This window comes from Pipistrellus hanaki, assembly GCF_964339955.1.
Source record: "Pipistrellus hanaki genome assembly, chromosome: 8".
Taxonomy (NCBI): domain Eukaryota; kingdom Metazoa; phylum Chordata; class Mammalia; order Chiroptera; family Vespertilionidae; genus Pipistrellus; species Pipistrellus hanaki.
In genome coordinates, this window is record NC_140510.1 from 84,093,871 (window position 1) to 84,116,011 (window position 22,141).

Here is a 22,141-nt window from a genome sequence, read left to right on the forward strand (position 1 = left end):
CTCCCTGCCCAGATATTGGAAGGACCAGAGAGGACAAACTCTCCCTGCAGTGACCCTGTAGGTGGCCACAACACCCCTATCTGAGCCTCACTAGTGAAGGAAGCACACTGCTTCACAAGACAGCTCTGTACTCTGTTATGTCTCTTTGTTTAGAAATCGTTCCTCTCATTGCTTAAGCATCTGCATCTGTGTAGCTTTTGTGCATTGATCCCTGGCCTACCCAAATGACAGAGGGTCTTGGTGACTTTAAAACTCATTCTTGCTAAGTTCAGCCTTAGAAAGCAGTGCAGCCTGCCTGCTTCATGTGAAAATTGTTTTGATAGTTGAAGACATTTCTCAGACATCCCCATTCTTCACTTTCAAGACTAATATCACATCCTTGAGTCCTATAAGCATTTCTCATATGATAAAGATTTTAAGCTCTCCACTGCCCTATTCTCCCTGCCCTGTGTTCCACTGCTGTCTCTCTCCAAAGGTATGAGACCCAGAGATGAATATTTCCCTCAAGAGAGGGTTGCTCAAGGCAGTCATAATGAGGTTATGACATTTGGATCACATTGAATTTGTGGGTTAAATAAAAACATAAATCCTAATCTTATGAACTAAATCCCAATTAGATCTCTTGCCAAAAATTATTTTTGGAACAAGGTAAATAGCAAGTAAATACACAAATGAATATAAAAATAAATGTTTTAATGTGCTCAATATTTTTAGCCCTATTTTGAACCAGACAGATCCTATACTGTACACTTCACCGAGGACACTTTACGTGATTGAATTATAAATATTATGATGTCCTATTTCGTAAGTCCCCACAGTGTCACTGCCAGTCTCTTCATTACAAAGAATCCCAAAGCCTTCTTGTACCTAAAAAATTGAATTCTAACCCCAATAGGGGACCCTGAAAAAGGGAAAATAAGGATCACTTCAGGTTCTTGGTCATAATTAAAATCCTGATTTTTATGGAAAGGAATGAATCTTTCCCTCAAAATAGTTTCTTGTGATAATAAGGAATAAGTTGGAAAATTTATTTGGAGTTTTAGTGAAAAGAACTGTATTTTGTTTGAAATGAAGGTTGGTTCCTTTTTGCTTTATAGTTATTTATGAATTTGAGTGTAATGAAGTTTAGCAAAAATTATGAAAAAAGTCCTATTAAACGAATTTGTCACACTCATTTGAAAGTGTTGCCCTTTCTAACAAAATTGTGAAATAGAATTGAACAGCAGTATTATTGGACGTTTACCAGGAGAAAGGCACAAAATTAGGTATGATGTCAATGGTTAAAGGGCTCTGTGCTTAATCTCAAGAAATGTGCATCTTATTAGAGGGGACACATATATATGGTATGAGGTGCTTCAATGGCCTTGATTTGATCACAAAGAGCTATGAGAGCATTTTCAGAAGGAATAAAATCCTGCAATGTTCAAATGAATGTTAGGAGCAGGAAAAAGAACTACAAAGAAAAGATGGCATCTAATTTGGCCCTCAAGGGGCGAGTAGAATTTAAATATGGAACATTAGGTACATATGGGATTACAATGTGCTTTCTCATGTAGAGTAGCCTTCTAGAGAGCCCCGCAAAGTCCTCCTTTCTCTGACCATCCCATGTTAGGCAGCACATCAGTTTGGCCTCATTCAGTTGAGCATATCAGCAACAAACTAGAATCAATCCAAAGGAGAGAGGATTGTACAGATGCCTGCCTGTCCAGTCTCTGTTGTGAATTCTAAGTCACACAAGACCTACATTTAATTCTTCATGGGGCTCAGGCATGAATTAATGCAAGAAGTCAGGATTTCAGGCCAAGAACTAAAAAGCAAAAGGACATAGCTATGGGAAGAAACAAAGGAAATCTACCTTGACCGATGGTGATGACTCAGTCATCAGTCTTATTGAAGGTATAGACTTCTTCCTGGCACAGCACAGAAGGTCCTGTGCGTAAATAAAATTCAGGCGTGTGTCGGTATAGTGGCAGTTGATTTCCATGGGGGCTTTTGTTTCTGGTTGAAAGGAAAGAGGGTAGTGTATTCAAGTATCAGATGGTGATGGAGAAGAAGAGATGGTGCCTGGAACACTACCTTGTCTCATGGGCTGTGACAAGCAAGATTAGAGGAAGTCTAAGGAAGTTGTCACCATAAAGGGCTCAGTGAGTGCCTTTTATATGGAAATGTGTGACAAAGAACTGGAAAGTGCATCATTGCAATACCTTGACTGACAATTTAGGGTGATGGTTCCCTTCACATAAACATTGGCATTAAAATGGAAGTCAACCTCGGTGATGCAGCATTAAGATTCCCCCAAATGACTTTGGAAATTAAAGATAATAATCAGGGGACCAGAGCATGAGAAAGAAAATATAACAGAAGCTAAGTGACCTGCAGTTGACAGACAGATTGGTGAACACAGGACAGTATTCCAGTAAATATCCCAAGATATACCTAGGGAGCCAGAAGCTGTGTATGAACAGCAGGAGCAAAAGCAGACCTGTTACTACTGATCATGTGTCTCTTTTACAGTCTCAGAAAAAAAAAATGAGAACTTTCAATATTTTCTTTGGGCCCCAACCAACTCTCTCTTTAAAAAAAGACCAGACTGGCACAATAACAAGGTTCACGGATGGTAAAGTAATATAACGATACTGGAATGACCAGTGAGAGCCAGCATGCCCCCTTAGGGTTTATATTCCCAGTACTCTGAAAGCCATGAATCTCGTGATGTACTTTCTAAACTCTGAATAGTTTACACTGCAGGGGTGAAGCAACAAGAATTGGATCTAAAATTTCCTGTCAAGGGAAGAGTAGTCATGCTTCTAGGTGGCAGATTGAGTCCCTATAATGAGATTCACTCTGATGTTGAATTTCCAGGCAGGCATCTAGCCATCCTGGCATTTAAAGCCCTAGATGAGTAATGTTTCCTTCATGTGCAAAGCCTGGATGCTCCACTGAGCTCTCTCTCTTTCCACACACCTTCATCTGGACCTTGGTCAACTTTATCCTCCAGAATTTGAGTCATGTGAGCAGGCAGGCAGGCCAGTGGAGATAATCTGGAAAGATGAGGCATACTTTTGGGGGTTAGAACAGAAGGTGGTGGAAGTATCTGTCAAGCCATTGAACAGCAGCCCAAATTGAAGGGGAAGAATGTGGGGGAGAGAAGAAGAGGTAGCGCCTTCCTTTTTAAGCAAATTCAAAGCACATCTCCAGAAGCACATAGATGGACCATTGATTGGAATGTAAGCTCTGGGAAGGACTGAAAATTCTACCAAATAAGCCACCTGCCAACCTAAAATTCAAACTTCTCTGTTTTGCACTCAGTACAAAAAGCCAACCAGACCAATTTCAAAGGCAAAAGACCTGAAATATATCATCTAAGAAAGTGAGTTAGGATCCACAGATGTGTACAGGATTACTGTGTCTATTACTTACAGTATTCCTGTCTGTTTAGATATGTTGTTTAGATTTAAAATCCTGATCATGAACAGGGTGTATAATAGAGTTGCTCATTTTTTAAAAAAGAAGAAAAAAAAATAAAAAATAAAAAAGGCTGTGTACTAGTTTACATACAGGAAGTGCAAAGGCCCTGAAACAACATTGAGCCCAGAGTAGAGAAACAAGACTGCTCCACTGTGGCTGGAGGGAGTGGGGGGCACATGAGATTAGAGTGGGAGGCAGGATCTTCCCTCCTTTACCTGATTGTGCCTTTGGGCAATAAAAATAATAGCAAACAGTGTCGTGAGTTTAGAAAGTATCCATCACTCTTTGGATCACCTTATTGGTCCACCCAGTAAGATAAGAAGGCTGATATTTGAAATATTTAACAAGAGGGATGTCATAACCATTAACCTATAATGCCAACCTCAACCACCACTCTGGCCCTCCCTGTACAGGACTGGGTACCATTATGGATCCCATTAATCAGTGAGGAAATTAAACTCAGTGATGGAGTAATCACCTCAAATATGGCTGGCATTTTACCCTGAAATATATAATGAAACTAGCAAGTAATCTACTTCTGATAGATTTTGCTTATAAGATTCACGGAATTCTTTTTTTCTTTAAATATATTTTTATTTATTTCAGAGAGGTAGTAAGAGGGAGAAAGAGATAGAAACATCAATGATGAGAAAGAATTATTGATTGTTTGCCTCCTGCATGCCCCCTACTTAGGACTGAACCAGCAATCCAGGCATGTATCCTTGACCAGAATCAAACTTGGGGCCCTTCATTTTGCAGCCAACACTCTATCTACTGAGCCAAACCAGCTAGGGCTCAGGGCATTCTTTATACAATGAGAAATAGGTAATTAGAAGATTTACTGTCTATACTGTAGGAGAAAGAATACTGTTCTAGGAGTGTAAAATCCTAGAACTACTCCTAGTACTGGCACTAACTAGCTGTAAAACTGAGTAAATCACTTTACCTCTCTCACCCTCACAAAACCTCTAGCACATGGATTCATATATCTCTGGAACAGTTATTCTTAACTGTGGGCAATATCGTTCTACAAAGGCACCTGAAAATGTTTGCTTGTCACAAGAGAATGAGTGCTACTGGCATCTATGGGTATCCCTAAAGGTCAGGGATGCTGCAAAGCATCCTGCAGTGCACAGGACAGCCCCACTGCAAATAACTATTGGTACTGAGGTTGAGAAATCTTGTTTTGGGGTCCAGAGTGGTAACAGACACTGTGAGTGTCAGGTGTGACATTAGGAAGTGGTGGAGACTATAGGAAATTGCAGAGGACATATGTTTTCTAAAGATACTTCATATAAAAACATTAATAAGTTTATGCAGACAACAGAGAACACATATATATATTCCAATTTCAATATACTTGTGGCCTAATTGCAGCCCCGGTTACCCACAATTTGCTCTTTACGGAGGAGGGTAAAGTGTCCTCTAGTCATGCAGGGGTGTGTGGGGTGTGTGGGGTGTGTGGGGTGTGTGTGTGTGTGTGTGTGTGTGTGTGTGTGTGTGTACTGGCAAAAACATTTATTTTTAAGTGTTTTCTGAAGATCCTTCATCGCTCTTTCCATCAAGTCTTGGTTCTTTCTCATCTTTCTCTGGTCTATACTTTTCCCACATTCAATTATACCAGCCCCTTCCTCTGATTCTGGCTTGAGCAGAGAGAAAGCCCAGCTGCTCCACTCCACCCATAAAAAGAACTTCTGGTTTAAGTTTTGATCCCTTCATGTTGCTTAAAGCCCCATGGAAGGAGGCCCCCCAGTTCACGTTACTCCTCTAGCCTTTAGAGACAGATGGGCTGAGAAAGACAGGTTGGCCCCACGTTTACGAGGTTCCCCTGGAGTTATTTATGGTTTGTTTATCCACTCAATGTAGAGCAGTTGTGACCTGTGACTTTCAGCTCCAGGGTGCACTAACAGGTTTGGGGGAAAATTGGCAGTGTCAAGCTATATGGTTACAGTGGATTTTTCAGCCCTCAGTGCCCCTGATAAGCATCAATCCCCAGACACTCAGGCATAGTGAGATCTCTAGAAAGACACCAGTGACCCCATTGGCAAAGAGTCTGGGAGGAAGCCTACCACAGGCGAGAAGCTGATGATATTAGAAGAATGAACGTCTCATTGGGCACAGAGGATGGGAACAGGGTGGCCTGCATGAGGCTACAGATGTGGAATGTGAGATATTACCATGATTTCTGATACAAACACAATACTAGCTGATACAGCATTAGGGGACTTCTCAACTAGATGATATGGCCTATTCTCTTCTGCCTTAAGGTAGCATAAAGGAATCACCAAGCTAAAGGAAACCAAGAGACTGAAGACAAACAGGGATCCATGAGCATTTCACATAACTTATCTGATATAAAGGGCTTAACCACCCATGCAACGCTATGCAAGTCAAAAAGTAAAAATTATAAACTGAAAAAATATATAAGTAATTATTCAGAGCCAGTATCTCTAGTTTTAAGCATGAATGAATGAATAAATAAATAAACAAAATTTTTAGATTTAGGGTATCTTTCAGTGATACCTCAAAGAACTTAGGAACTCAGTTTAAGTACTTACTTAACACCTCTATATGCAAGCATCTTAGTTGATATTCTGCAGCTACAAAGATGAATACGTAGGTTTCCTGTTCTCTGTTGTTTATCAGGTGTGGATCCAGGTTTTGTGGAGCCTTCGGCTTATGAGGTCTGTGAGGCCCTGTAAATAAAATGAACACAAATTACACATAGGAAGTTGCTAGGTAGCCTCCCAGAACTTTGGAAGAGGCCCTAAAGCTTAAGTGCACCAGCTTCTTGATAAATCTATCTCTAAGGCTTGAATCAGAGTAGGTCTTCTTAGCCAATAGTTACTAGGCAAGTGGAAGATTCTCCTGATGTCATTTATATGCAGAATTATTCATTGATTTGCTTATAATTGTCCTTGAGCAAGCCTAAATTCAAATACAGATTGATGGCCCCTGCTCTTCACCCCAACCAATTAGGCACATTCACATTACCACCCTACATTACAGCTCAGATCTTATTCAGGAGCCCAAGGAAAAGGTCACACATCCCTGCTTCTGACAGAATCATGGCCTCCAAAAATAGAGAGATCAGAGCCGGCAGCCGCTGCTCCACCCACTGATGACTGTTCCTGTGTATACCTTATAATATTTTTATAATGAACTCATAAACATTAAAAAATATATCTGCAGTCATTGCCAAATATCTGCTGGGAACAATATCACTAATCTAAGAGATCTCAGGCAGCAAACATTAAATGATTCTTCTGCCTCTAAAATTAGACATTACATGCCCTGGATTGGTTAGCCTGAGCAAGAACCCAGGGAGATAACATTATTTAAAGTGAGAGATTATCCTGAACTAGAGTTGAGACAGGGTTCAATGTGCCCATGCCCTCCTCTCAGAAAAAGATGGTCGAACTGAAGAGACTGCCAGAGGCACCTGGTGTGTCTGATTATTCAACTCTAGATAACTTAAAAAGTGTTGGAACAAATGCTTAGTAGTGTAGGGGAGGGTAAATGACATATCTTATTTACTGGAATATCATATACTTATATCATTTATTCCTCATAATAATCCAATAATAATAACCTAATAGTTTATCATTTCTGATTTACAGATTAGGAGAAAAATTTGAAAGACATAGACTTATCCAAGATCCGAAGGTAAAAAAAAAACTGGAACAGAGGGCAGAGCTGTCTGACTTGAATAACTCTTTCCAATGCACCTGAGAAGTAAAGTGAGAATCTTCCAGAGAGGACATGGAACTATTACTATTAAACTACCCTGTTACTCATTCATTTGTTTATCATTGTGCCATCCACCAATGATACAAACATAAATAAAAATCTGATCTCAGCAGTACAGAGCTCAAGTTAGTGAGAAAGATATAAAAATTTACTATGTAATAAGCTAAACTCAGTGAAGAAGTTATATAGTAGATGCAGAGAGTGCTATGTGTACACAGAAGAGGGAACCTAATGCACTCTTGGGAAGGGTTCTCAAGGAAGGCTTCATGGAAGACATGATATGTGTACTTGGTCTAAGGATATCATCAGGAATTGAGATTTGTCCTTAGGGAATAGCAGAAGTCTCACAACTTACCACTATAAATCAATTGCTACAAATTATATTTTGGATCTGACAACAGAAAAGTGCACTAAAATTTTTCATTTTAAGGAATGACAGGGTGTGTTGGCCTGGGATGTCATTTTTTCATGGGACTATTTGCCATTCTTGTGAATCAAGATGTTCCACAGAAGCAGAACAAATAGAGAAAGGAGGGAGGAAGAAAGAGAAAGAGGAAGAGAGAGAAATTTAAAAATAGCTCACATAATTATGGTGGTGGACAAATACAAATTTTCAAAATCTATGAGGGGAGCTAGCAGGCTGAAAAATAGAAAAAAACTTGATATTGCCATCTTGAGTTGGAAGTCCACAAGATAGGCAGCAGGTAAGAAAATTCAGGCAGTTTCTACTTTGCAATCTTAAGAATTGCTTCCTACTTGGGAAACATGTCTTTGCTCCTATGACCTTCAACTGTTTGGATGGGGCCTACCCACATTATGGAAGACAATTTGCCTTACTCAAAGGCTACTGATGTGTTAATTACTTCCATCCTCATCTACACTGGTGTTTGACCAGCCAACTAGGCACTATAGAAGAGTCAAGTTTACACATTAAATTAACCATTTTACCACTGTTGGTGATTTATCAATATTTATTTATTTAAATATATTTTATTGATTTTTACAGAGAGGAAGGAGAAAGGGATAGAGAGTTAGAAACATCGATGAGAGAGAGACATCAATCAGCTGCCTCTTGCACACCTCCTACTGGAGATGTGCCTGCAACCAAGGTACATGCCCTTGACCGGAATCGAACCTGGGACCCTTGAGTCTGCAGGCTGACGCTCTATCCATTGAGCCAAACCAGTTTTGGCTGTTGGTGATTTATTAATCCCTCCCAGAAAGGATTGCAATTTCCCACCTGAAGACCTATTGGAGTTGGAAGTGAGAATCTCTACAGCCAAAAGTGTCACAGGCTTCAGATCCTCAGGGGAAGTCGTGGGCTGCAAAGGAAAAGGCAGCCTGTTAGCTGGATTTAGTTGAATATGTAAACACGCTCTTGGGATCATAAATCTTGATGAACCCTAGCTCTAAAGCAGCTCCCCAAAAGAGATAGAAGGATCCTTAACTTTTTGGTGCTTCAACAATCATTTTAGATATACAAAAACACTTGCTTTGTAATAAGCCCTATGGTGAATTATTTCATAAATTAAGCAGTGAGTCTGAGGAACCATTCACGTGTTTTTAAGTCAAACACTGACATGGCCTAGCTTGAGCTGTGTTGTGCTCAGGCATGTGTTTATTCATTCCTGTTTCTTTTAACTGACAAAAGGGTGAAATAATTTCATTTGCATACCAGTGAGTGAATTCTCGTGCATATAAGCAATCGTAACTCTGTTGCTGGCACAGTGGAGAGCATTTCTTTCCACGAACCTATCAAACTGTTGGTAATATCAGGATGATTATTTCCACCTTTAAATAGCGAACTTGTTTAAAAAATGAACTCCCATATGTAGAAGGCCATAATATTATCTCCCTGGAGTTTACTGTCATTTTTTTAATCTCTTCATTTAAAAAAATGCATGTATAAAGAACATCAGATTCCTAGCCAGCAATCCTCAATTAAGTGACCAGTTAATTTGTTGCAGAATCTATACCCTTTGAAAGGGAACATGTACAATGAAATCTCTAATAAATCTAAGATAAAGCAGTCAGTTTTTTTTTTTAAAAAAAGAGTCTTCCCCCCGCCCCCACCCAACTTAAACCCAGCAGAAAAGAGAGGGTGTCAGAAGTCCGGGAGAAATGGCAGGCGCCTCCAAAATAAGTTTGATTACAAAAGCAAGCACTTCACTCTGGTTCTGGAAAACCGAAGGGCTAAGGAGCTGGGGAGAACATGATAAATTATTCAGGTTTAAGAGGCAGTGATAAAAATGTAAATGCAACCTTGTCACTGAATCTTTGCACCCGCTGAAAAATGCCGACCAGAAACTGAGTCAGCATCTTGCTCTGGTGAAAACCCGATTGAAAGCACAAAGACAGGAAGAAGAAAACCTCGGAAGCTCTTTGGAAATGGCAGACACATTGATCAAGCAGAACTGCAGCTGGAGATGAAACAGTTTGGCTGACTGATCGTTACCACAAGCCAAAGGGTCCTTCCAGCTCTCTTGAAATGGAAACACTTTTAATCAAAGAATCAGGACTTACATAAGCTCAAAAGTGATTACTACTTCATTAATTATGGTCATGTACACACTTCCATTGTGAGCACATTTAATCTTTTCCCAAGAGCAGTGCATTAGCCTCATTTCAGCTTTAATCAGTACGTTTCTTTCCAAGGATGCTCTGTGCATAGATTCCAACTGTTAGCCAAGAGCTCTATATGCTGAGCTGATGGGCAGCATTAGCCCTGTGCTTGACCTAAGGTTACAGTGTAGAAAGCAACCGATACCAAGACCTCCCCACATTGCCATAAAATAAAAACGATTTTTTTCATATCTATTTCAAAACAGATCAAGAGATACAGCATAAATGTGAGTTAACATATTTTTCTTGTACGGCTCAATGATAAAAAGCATGGGTTTGGAGTCCAGGCTCTCTGGGTTCAAAGACAGGCTTGCCACACAAAAGAAGCCAGCTGCTCCATTTCCCTCAGCCTTTCTTATCTCTAACACAGAGATAATTACAGGGTTTGCTGTGAAGATGAAATAAGTTAAAACACGTAAAGGGCTTAGGACATATCTGGCACATAGTAAGTGCGCAATAAATGTTAGTTCTTATTAATATTGTGCTTACATTAAACATATGCCACCCACTTAGGATTTGGACAAATGCTTAAAATAAATGCTTAAGTGCTTAAAATAAAATCACCAAGCAGTCCACCAGTGTGTCTCTGTTTAACAGATCAACCTTGTCTGTCCATTTATATGTACAGATAGAATTATACAAGTGATGGCTGATGTCCATGTCCTCTCACAATTTGGCTACATGCCCTTAGGAGACGATTTAATGTCATGGTAATGAAAATTATATTAATATCAGGTAGTAAAGCTATTGAATGAACCCATTCACAAATATCCACTGGTAATGTCCCTGTGCCCAGAACTATGCCAACCACGATAGGGCACAAAAGAACCAGAAAACACCATAAAGTCTTCTCAACATCAACAACTACTTAGGGAGATTAAGCTGTTATATGAATTTTGTAATTATAGATAGTTATAAGATAAGGCAGCATTTCACAATGTGCTATTTGTGGGTTTACAACTTTTTGCGAAGGAGAATGAGAGGTAAGAAACTGGAACAGGGACCCACACATTGAGTGGTAGATGCGCACACACTCGCTCTGTCTTCCCACCGTCAGGAGAATTTTCATGGGCTCTACATCCCTGAACATCCTTCTTTATTACAAAATATTTCACCAGAAAATTGTGTGTGTGTGTGTGTGTGTGTGTGTGTGTGTGTGTGTGGTGGGTTGGGTGGGGAGGATAAAACTCCTTCAATGGCAAAATGACAATATGCAGGGATGTTGACAGATTCTTATCCACTTCATCTTTGCAGGTGTCTCAAGGGAGCATTCTGAGCGATTAGATACTGTTGGGATAGGAAGAGCCTGGAGCTGCCCACATTGGCCCCGTACTTACACCAACCCCAAACCCACCCTGAGAACATCCTGCATAACAGCAGCAAGCTAACTCATTCCTCTCCTTCATGGGCCCGCTGACTGCCACTAGAGCCAGCAGAAGAAGGTAAATGTCACTCATAATCTATGACAAACAGCATCATTCGAGAGGGGTGGTGAACTGCTGGCACATAGGTCTTTGTTTCCCCCAATTAAGGCTTTGTTCCTGGCCTTGCCCTCCAAGGACAAACCAAAGGACACAGCGCAGTCCTGGCTTGCAGCCTAGTGTGCCTGTCTGTAGAGGAAGGATCACATTTAAACCTGGACATGTTAGGGGTTTTGCATTTGTGGGTTGTTGCTTTTTTAAGCCAACTTATTGATAAGTCAGTGACATAAGAAATTCAGGGAAGTTCAGAGAATAGCTTCCTCCTTGCTACTCCTCAGAGCACCCTCCACTCCTCTATCAAACAACTTGTCCTCTTTGCCTAAACATTTCTGCTTTGAAAGGACAACCTGCCCGGGCTGATTTGTGAGGTGTGCTTTTCAGTCAGTGAGTAATGGCTGGACTTGCTTTCTCTGTGTGAATTTCTTATCTGAGTCACCTCACCTTCAAATGAATTAGATCAATGAGATCATCAATTGCATTGATCTCTCTCTCTCTCTCTCTCTCTCTCTCTCTCTCTCTCTCTCTCTCTTTGTGGTGCTGTCAACCTATTTTGAACTCAAGCACTGTGCTAGGTGCTGGGTGAGAATTTAAAACATGGGTGATATGTTGCCCTCATGCTGATAAGAATTTAGTATTTCTATGGGATCGATAGGAAGTGGAGGAAATAACATAAATTATTCTATCATGAGACAGGTGGATGATAAAGAAGACACTTTGGAAAGTTGTAAAAAAGGAATTGTATGGGCAAAAGCACTGATACAGGAAAGGTCAATCTAGCAAAAGTGAATGGAGGTCATACGTCATCCAAAAGCACTCTCTTAGGTGAAGCAGAGAATCACAGAGAACACCTGTCCCCCTCTTAGGGATTCAGAACTTGCCCTCTCTTACATACAATGCTCAATTGGGTGCCCACTTCACTTTGTTTATTGAAACTCAAAACTAAAGTCTTTAAGAGTGGTCTTAGACACAGCCTTGGTGGTTTCTGAAAATCATAGGATCATCACATGGGAGGAGAGATGCATATCCTGTTTGCTCCGCCCATCAGCACCTGGAAAGTAACATGCCAAAGCTACTGGACAGGTGTGTTTCACAGAGGGCAACTTGTATAATGTTTCCTGTCTTGCTAATGTTAAAAACTGGAAAACTATGCAGTGACTAAAACTGTCAATCATCAGAATGGGCTCCTTTGAGAACCAAGAAGCACTGAATACTTTAAACATGAGCCAAATGATTGTTTGTTAAGAATTCTGTACAAGGGTCCCTGTGCTAAGTGGGAGATTAGCTCCACTCATGTTTCTGAACTCAAATCAAGCTGTGGCTCAGAAAACTGTTTCCATTCCATGGTATGAGTAGGAGTGAAGAGGAGGACAGAGGTGGGAAAGGAAAGAAGTAAACAAGCATTAGGGAATAGAGTGAGGAAGCAAGGAAGTCTGAAAGGCTGAAAAATTTCACTTGCAATATAGAGGCCAGTATTGGAGAAAGATTGAACCTAGACTAACTCTGATATCCAGTATTATGGATATCTCAAGTGAGCTCTTCAGTTTTGTGACACAAATATCCTTGTCATGAATTTTATAAGAGACCAGCTTGAACTACCAACCTGCTTAGGCAGAGGGGGTTAAGGGTTAGTTTTAGGATGTGTGTGTATCACCAGTCACCTCCGACCACTGAGATATAGAAACATTCACTGGGGCCCTGGGTTGTGAAAACTGGCATCTTTGCCCAATGCCCTGCATTATAGCAAAGAGCTGGGAACCATGTAATAAAAAGAAAAGAAAAGCCCTAGAAGGATTGTAGCTGCTCACCACCAACTAGCTGTGTGACCTTTCCCTTTGTAATAAAAACCAAACCAGTCATATTAAAACTACCAGCCCGTTGAATAAGATAATTTATGTGACAGGGCCTTGAAGTAAATAAAAATCACTGTGTCCTAGTAAGGTATCATTATGCAAATCAAGGTTTAATGCAAGGTTCCTGATACCAGTGGTCTGGATGGGCTCCAGGGCCTCTGTCATCTTTAAACACTGCTTTCTTGCATGTGGATATATTAGGGTCTGTGTATGCTGAGAATAGATCTTTCAGACCCTCTAATACCTAGAAAACTACTGTGTGGTTAGTGGAGATTAGAAGTAGATGGAAGGGTAAAACTAAAGGATTTTGAACTTTGTTTTAAGAATTTGGAGCTGTTCTTAGGATTTCATAGAAATGGGAGAGATGGCTAGGTTGTAAATTCTGATAATTTAGTGTGTTTCTCTGAAAGTTTGTCAGAGTACATAGTACATCAAAGCTGTTCAGTATTTGAACTGTAGCTACATGGCATGCATCATGTGTATGGGCACCAAATATCAGTGGCCTAAAACAACAAATATCATTCCTCACTCATACTGCACATCCTTGTGGTTTGGTTGTGGTTCTGTGCCATATCCTTCTCCTGTAGAATTCAGCCCTATGGGGCAGCCATCTTCTGGAGCATTGCTGGTCACCATGGCAGAAGAAAGAGCTCTTAAGAGTTTCATACCAGAAATAAAATGCTCTGGCATGGAAATGACACATTACACCCTCAAGTCCTTGGCCAACACTAGTCATATGTTACCACCCCAATCAGAAGATCACTACAATGTGCAATCCCACCATTCACACAGAAGGCAGAGAGCCCAAAATATCTTGTGAGCTATACAAGTGTTAATTACATCATTGTATTTGAATAAAATGGAGCCAGTCTACTTGAGTGAAGGCATGCCAATGCCCAGAAGACCGTGTCTGAGTCTGCACTAACATTTCCCAGAGCCTACCACCAACATTGTGAAAACACAGAGGCTGCAGGGGGACTTCTTAAGTACAGGGCCAATAGAGATGAGAAACAAAATTCTCCCAAGCAAGTCTGACCCTGTGGACACGTGAAGATGGTGGGTGATTTAAACTGCTCCCAAATAGTTCCACCTGTCTCAATGGGCAAAGCGTAGGAAACTAATACTAATGCTAGGTGTTTTATAAATTTTCTAGAGTCCAACAAGTGGTAGATAAGTGCATGCTATTTGTGGATACAGAGGTTGTAACAATGCCTATTTCACAGGGTGGTTGCTCCCTACAGTTGATGTGGGACCTACTGATATTGACCAGGCCCTCTGACTAGTCCTGAGAGTTCCCAGGGTGCCTTTCACAAGGATACAATCTGTGGGTTACCTGAGACTTCATCCCTGCTCCCGGAGGTACAGTGGTGCTTCTTCTGAAGTGCTGGCACCACTCTTCCTCCTGTCACTGCCGTTCCATTATTGCTGCTGTCTACCTGCACAAGTTGTCCGGCTGTCCTGCCACTCCATGGAGCAGGACATGTCATCCAAGGAGCTCAGCCTCTGTTGGAGCTCTTCCTGGGTGCTGCTGCTCCTCGGCATCAACATCCCTCCCCACCATCTCTCTCCGTTGAGCCCTCCAGGTGCTAAAAATTACTGAGAAATGTGTTGAGATAATTCAACCCATTATTCTTTGTGTGGGGATCCTCCATCAGTGGCAATTGTGTGACAAATAATATAGTATTTAGCTAAATGTCTGTGCTAGTACTTAGTGACAGTCTTCTTCTGGTCAACAACCCAGGTATGGATGACTAGGGGCTGTACCAGATATGAGTTGACCAGGAATCACTAAGATGTTCTCAGAATTACTCCTTACTCCCCATCTGTTACATTCTGCTGTGTATTACTTTAATGTATATGATGTATTTAATGGGCTTAGACCACTGATGGATGTATAATAGCCCTTACATAAGTATTTTCTTGTCATTGTTGTTGTTACAAAGTGTCCCTGTCTGTCCATCCTTGAGAAAGAATTCTCTCTCAAACGTTCCTGAGAGACTACAAACCAGCAGCTGGAGGGCTCTTCCAAAAGATTGCCAAACAACCCCAAACATGTCTGAATTACCCTTAAAACTCATATAACCCTAACAATCCCGCCAACCTAAAACTATTATTCTCACATTTAGCAAGGAAACTAAATCTCAGAGAGATTAAGTAACTTTTTCTAAGTCATAGAATAAGAAGTGACAGAGCCAGGTTTCAAATTCAGGCTGACTGGTTTTGAACCCATTAATACCATGAGTAGACTGGAGGGGTAGAAGAGTGATTTTCAGTCAAGGGTGATTTTGCTCCCCAGGGGACATTTGGCAACCTCTGGAGATATTTTCAATTGTCACAACTTGGTGGGTGTGGCAGAGGAAAGGGTTCTACTGGCATCTAGTGGGTAGAGGCCAAGAATGCTACTGACATTCTACAATAAACAAGATAGTCTCTTCTATCGATACACCAAAAAAGAAAAAAAAATGTATCTGGTCCAAAAATGTCAATAGTGCTGAGGTTAAGAAACCTGGATTAGAGAAAGATAAATTATATTAAACTGTTGGGGAAGGATAAGCAAGGGGTGTCAGAAAGAACATACAGAAAAAAAAAGCATTTGTGATTAGGGGATGGAGTGGGATTTGGGTAAGCAGAGGTAGATGGCAGAGTATAGTAGAGAAAGCAGCCTAAACAAAAGAGGGGAAGACTATAGCAAGTATTTTCAGAAAAGCAAAAGCCCAGGGAAAAAAGTGGCAAAAAAACCCTGGAAGGTAAGTTGGGGCTCAATTTTGAGAGGCCTGGAATGCTAAGAATTTAAGTACAAAGAGCCTGCAATGAAACAAAACACTAAATTATCTTAGAGTATTTTTCCTGAGGCTGCCAACCCAGCTTACCAGGAGTCATGTGTTCTTACATAAATGAATTCCTTTTTTTATTCAAGCATTCTGAACCAATGTGATCTGCATATTCTCTTAGCCCACCTTAGTCTTACTCCATGACTTAAACAAGGGCATGAAGTCACCTGACAATTGTCATTGGCAAGATAGTAATTGGGCTGGAACCAGAATCTAATTTCAGGATTATATCCAGTCCTTGTCTTCAATAAACTGACTGCCTAATTTTATGTATTTAGTATGGTCCCTGGGATTCCAAAAATACACCTATTTTTCCTCCTTTTATTTTATTGTTCATATATGTGTAATAAGAAGGTTCTTGAATTTTCTTTATTACTTTCCCCATTCCTATCTGAAGCACCCAATGTATGCAAAGCCAAATATTTTTGCATAATCCAAATACCTTTTTTTTTACTAAAAAAAAAAAAAAAAAAAAAAAAAAAAAAAAAGCATGTTGTTGAGAAATAAGTAGAAGGACCGTGGTTTGCCCTCTAGAGTCACCTTCTGAGGATCATGATTAAGTCGGACAGGTATTTCCCATTTCTAGCCTTGCATGTGGGCTCAATAATTGAGATATGACTAAAAAGGCAAGTAACATAATCTTAAAAATAATCTCAGGGCCGAATCCAGTTGAAGCATTGTGTGTACAAAGCCAACCTTCTTTGACCCACAGAACATTTCACAACTCGAGAGCTAGTGTTTTGGAATTTTTGTATTTTTTCTTCCCAAGTGGGCAAAGAAATCACATTCCCAAGACCATGCCACTGCAACATAAAGGTTATTTATTTCCAAACAAAAGAATTAGGAAATGTGAACTTTAAGGCTTTAATACTAACATGAAGTCATTTTTTGGAGACAGATGGTATTCAGTATTTTCAATGAAGAGGTTGTATATGTGAAAACTTAAAACGTCTGGGATGAGTCAGCTGCGTGACTGAATTTGGTAAAATCTTAGCTTTCACATTTCCTGATTAGTTTGTTTTCTTTTTTCTTTATATCCTGACATCTGTGACCCTAACAATTTTCCATTTAACACAAAAGAAATGCTTTTAATTTTCCTTTATTTGTAGTCTCACTTAGGTATTTCTAGGCTAGGGTATTGTCCCCACGTTTAGTTTAAAAAAGACAATACAAATTAGCCATGAAGACTTTAATATGAAAGTGCAATTTAATTTGAAGGTGTTAGATAATCTTGATAGCATAATATATCAACTGAATAGCATTTATATTTTTATTTCTTCCTCCCTCCTTTTATCCTTTCTATATAATTATTTCTCTCTTTTCTTCTTTCTTTGGCTTACTTTCCAATCATCTCTTATTAGTACTACCTCTTTCATCACAGTTTATTCCTAAATATTTATGTGAATTCCACCTAGTCTTTACATTGGAGAGAGAATTTTGTTTGACTTTTTTTCCCCTTAATGTATCTTCTTAACTCTATGAACTAAAAATCCTCACCTTCTTTTAATGTATTTAATAAATGTTTCTTAAATGTTTCATATATATGCATCTCTTTAGTAATTCCCATGATATTTGGGAAGTTGTGAAGGTCCAATATATTACCAGAAAGAAAATGAAATGTTATTATGAGAAATCCACAAATAATAGCTTCAGACTGTGGTAAAAAAACAAAAACAACAATAACACACACGCAAAACAAAACAAAACAAAACAAAACAACATTCTGCTTTTCTCATTTACTTAACAGTCCATACAGAGACCTCATCAAAAGGACATCCTGAAATTACATATCTCTTGGGTCTCCCTCCTTTTTCCTTCTCCTCAGTCTTTTCTGCAAATTAATCTATTCCCTACAGATCTGCCCACCCTGGAAGTATAGCTAGTCAGATTCCTGAGAGGGAATCTGTTTCTGAACCAATAAGCATTTCTCTTGGTAATATTCATTATGTATTTAAAGGTGATCATTAGTCTCACTTCTCCCACATCACTTTGGAACTGAAATTTAGACACAGAAATCAGAGGAAGTGGGGAGAAAAATGTCAGCTTAATGGCTAATAAAACTACTTTGAAAAAACTATGGCCTGGACCCATGGCCACAATTGAGCTTCTCACTACTTCTCCATTCTCAGATCTAGACTTAGGATTTATTCTCAATGGAGTTTGGGGTCTGCAGAGAAGACTCTCTTACCCAGATTCACTCTCTCTTAGCCACTAGAACCCAATAGCCAAGAAAGAGAAAAATCTGTCCTCTGGGTAGCTCTTACTGATTTGTCACACCTGGCCTCTGACCCGCATAAGCTCAGTAGGGAAGAAAGAGCAAAGGCAGACAGACCCATGAAAAGAAAACAGAAAAGGGACTGAGCCACATTTCCAAGTCCTATCCAATCACACAATCACTTAAGACAAGGGTGGAGAAGGGGAGGAAAGATCATTCTTACTTTCTCTTCTGAGTATTGGTGGAAATGTTTTCCCCTTTTTGAACACTTGGGAAGTGGAGAATATCTCCTCTAACACTCTTAAAATTTTGTTCTCTCGAACCGTTAGGTTGCAATAAAACTAGAAGCCTACCAGGGTCAGACTGTTCCCTTCGGTTCTGTTAGGACAGTCCTACTCACACCTTGGTGAGGTCTCTCTGTCCTTGTCAACCTCCCCTTCATTGGATAGACTACTTGGATCATGGCAGGCAGTTTAACCTTTGCTCTGGAGGACTCTAAAATGGGTAAATATGGGACATTAATTAAATACCCTAAGCTTGAATCCCATTGTCTAGTGTATATTATTGTCATTGGTAAATATGCCCAATATTATTCATCAGAAGTTATAGCAGTAGAATCCAAAATACAATGTCAGCAGAATAAGAATGATTCAAACTTGAATTCGAACTGCTTCCCAATATTAAACTCTGAGGGAACAATCCGGGTCCAAAATTCAAATTGCCCTTTATATTATAATCCAAAGAAATTAAAGGCCAACATTTCTAAATTAAAGTCTATAGAAATTAAAATATAAATAATAAATACTTTATTTGTTTAAAAAAAATGGTGCTTAGTCTCACACAGTAGGGTTCTCAAATTCCTTAACAGAATGTTCCTATAGCACCCATAGTATATCACTGGAATAGGGTGGATCCTTTAGGGTTTCTGAAGTTGGATTAATTAAAGCCAACTTCTTAAGTATCCCTATTTTTAATGTGTAAGAAGAGTAGATAGAAATGAAATTACCAGCGCATATACCAATAGTCTCACAAGCAAAACTCTAGCCATAGAGCAGGTATGCAAATATATACATTTATACAAGTACACATGTATATGCATTCAAAATCACATACAGTTAAACACACACATACATTCAAATATATATGTACACACACACACGTATACATACAAAGACGCAATTCCATGAATTCAGTTTTTACTACAATGTTCATGCATGTTACTATTTCCAAAGACCATGGTAGTGATAGAGGAGAGTCAGAAGATACAGTAACCAGACCAATTTTTTCACTTAAAATCATTTCTAACTCACTTCTCACTAGCCTTCCTCTATAAAAGAGGCTAAAGAGCTAACTTTATTATTTTTTTTTATCATCCTCCAGCATGGATTATCTATGCGACATAATTCTTGCCAACATAGTATAAAAGAAAGCCTGAATAAATAAAGTCTTATGTAAAACCTTTTTTGCCCTCAGCCTTCTTCAAACCTGAAGCACGGGTGTGGGATTGGGTGATGCAATAGCCACCCTGTAACTAGGAAAGCTAAAAACGGAGGAGCTGAAGCAGAGACAGAGCCTGGGTTCCTGATGGATCTCAGATCCATGGCATGCCTTTTCTGGATTTTTTTACTATATGAAAAAAAAATCTTAATATCTTTAAACTACATACGATTTCTATGAGTTTGTAGGTAAACACACATCTATATGATTCAAATATAAAAAAGAAAATTCTTCAGATTTACCGGCATGCAAGTCAGTCTGTGATAGTTGCCCAAAGTTTACAATTCATAAGAGTCAGGAGGTCAGTGCCTTCAGTGATCCCGGATCTGTCCCTCACTTCAACAGTGTTTGGACGGAACACACCCAGGAATCCCCTTCTTCCAACCTCCGGCCACTCTCCTGTGTCTTATCCAGTCACCACCTTCAAAACCACCTCTGGGATTAGCTAACACACCGGTTTGGTTTTGTTTTCTACCTTAACTCCTTATTGCTGAACAACCCTGAGCTCCCAAATTTGTCCGAATTATTCCACTGAGGTGGAGGCTGCGGTCAACTGCCTGGCCAACCTGCATCTGCAGGCCCCACACCTACCTCTCTCTGGGCTTCTATTTGAGCGATGATGATGTGGTTCTCTAGGGCATGGGCCATTCTTCTGTGAACTGGTGGAGAAGCATGAGGGTGCTGAGCATCTCTTAAAGTTGCAGAACAAGCGTAGTGGCTGCATTCTTTTCCAGGAGACTTCAACTTCCCCAAGATGAGTGGGGCAATTCTCAGATGCCATGGAAGCAACCAGGGCCTTAGTGAAGAATCTGAACCAGGCCCTTTTAGAATTACATGCCCTGGGTTCTACCCACTTAGGCCCTCAGCTCTGTGACTTTATGGAGAACCACTTCTGGGGTGAGGAGGTGAAACTCATCAAGAAGATGGGTGACACCTGACTAATATCTGCAGGCTGGCCGGCCCCCAGGCTGGGCAGGGCAAGTATCTCTTCGAAGGACTCACCCTCAAGCGTGACTAGGAGCCTTTGGAGTCCAGAGGTCTTTCAGAGACCCCTCTGCATTCCCCTGGTTTCTGGATTTTGCCTGAAACTACTAGCCATTCTTTTAACCAAACTGAAGCCCTCTCCCATGCATTCAACCAAATGAAACAAGAAAGCTTTAATTTTTTTTGCAGAAAAAAATAAAAAAGGAGGGGAGTCAGGAGAAATATCTCATCAGTAGGTGATTTCTCCCATCCACCAGTACATGGTGTTAGAAATTATATTGATGATAACACAGTCACCATATTTCACTCATACAGTCCTTGTTTCTCATAGAATTTCTTAATTTTCATTATCTTTTGAAATCCATGTTCCTGTGCCCATCCCACCTCCCTCTCTGTAATGCTGAACTCTTACAACTATTGCTAAGGGCTGATCGACCTGCTTTCATAGAATAAATTAGATGAATTACTGTGCAACCATCCACTAAATCTTGCCAAAGCCACCTTTAGGAAGGAGGAAAGTGGGAGGAAAATAGAAGATGGGTTAAAGTTAATTTTCTGCCACAAGTGTAAGGTAGTTATGTCTGACCTTTAACTCCTCTGTAATATTTGCCAGGTGCAGGTCTTAAGGGACTCACAGCTAGTAGGCTAACCACAGTATGTTCATCTATAACAGTAATGCATCTTTGGATGTGAAAATATGGACTTTTATGGGGTTCACAGAATAGAATGTAACTCCTACTCTGGGTATCTGAGTTGACACCATGGAGGCAGTATTTGATTATTGTACCTGTCTTTTCTACCTCAGCCCAGAGACTACAGGAGGAGGAAAAGTATAAAGGGAACATTCTTACAAAATGAGCAACATGAGCAAAACACAGAAGCAGAGCAAAGTTAGGCCTGTCCTGAAAACTTGGATGTGTTCAAAAATGCTGGTACCATAGTATGAAACCAAATTGGAAGAAATTAGTAAAAAGTAAGTTAGGGTCAGATCATGAGAGTTTTGAATGCTTAGCTAAGGTGTTCTGATTATTTTTTCAAATGATATGAAGCCATGGACAGTGGAGAGAAGTGGATTGAGCTGAGCTTCAAAATAGTTGATCCAACAACAATGTATAAATTAGAAATGATTGCACTAGTCTAAAAATGGGACAAAGAGGGACTGAAATGAGGAGGTATAATTCCCAGGATTTGGTGGCTAATGTGATATGCTGAGCCAAAAAGAGAGAAAGTCACTAATGACAGGTTTCTGGATGGGATGCCTGGGATGATGGTGAAATCTTTAATTGAAATAAGCATGCTGGAGAAGATAATTTCTTCCAATTTCTTTCCTTTTTTTTTTTTTTTTCCAATCATCAAGCGAGACATCAAGGCTGAAATGTTAAGTACAAAAATGATGAGTCAATCAGTGCTTAGGAGAGAGGGTGGTGCCAAAAATTGGAGACG

The 22,141-nt window shown here is 39.9% G+C and overlaps 1 long non-coding RNA gene and 1 pseudogene across 2 annotated transcripts in view; one reads left to right on the forward strand and one right to left on the reverse strand.

Annotated features, from left to right (window-relative positions):
- The window catches only part of LOC311626734, a 108,627-nt gene that overhangs the window by 80,774 nt on the left and 5,712 nt on the right, over positions 1-22,141 (reverse strand). The window contains exon 2 of the long non-coding RNA XR_014795758.1: positions 6,027-6,164. This is a non-coding gene — a long non-coding RNA (uncharacterized lncRNA). The remainder of the gene's footprint in view (positions 1-6,026; positions 6,165-22,141) is intronic.
- LOC311626900 (ferritin light chain-like) lies at positions 19,453-20,732 on the forward strand (annotated as a pseudogene). Its single transcript has 2 exons — positions 19,453-19,484; positions 20,220-20,732. The product of its transcript is annotated as a ferritin light chain-like (transcript).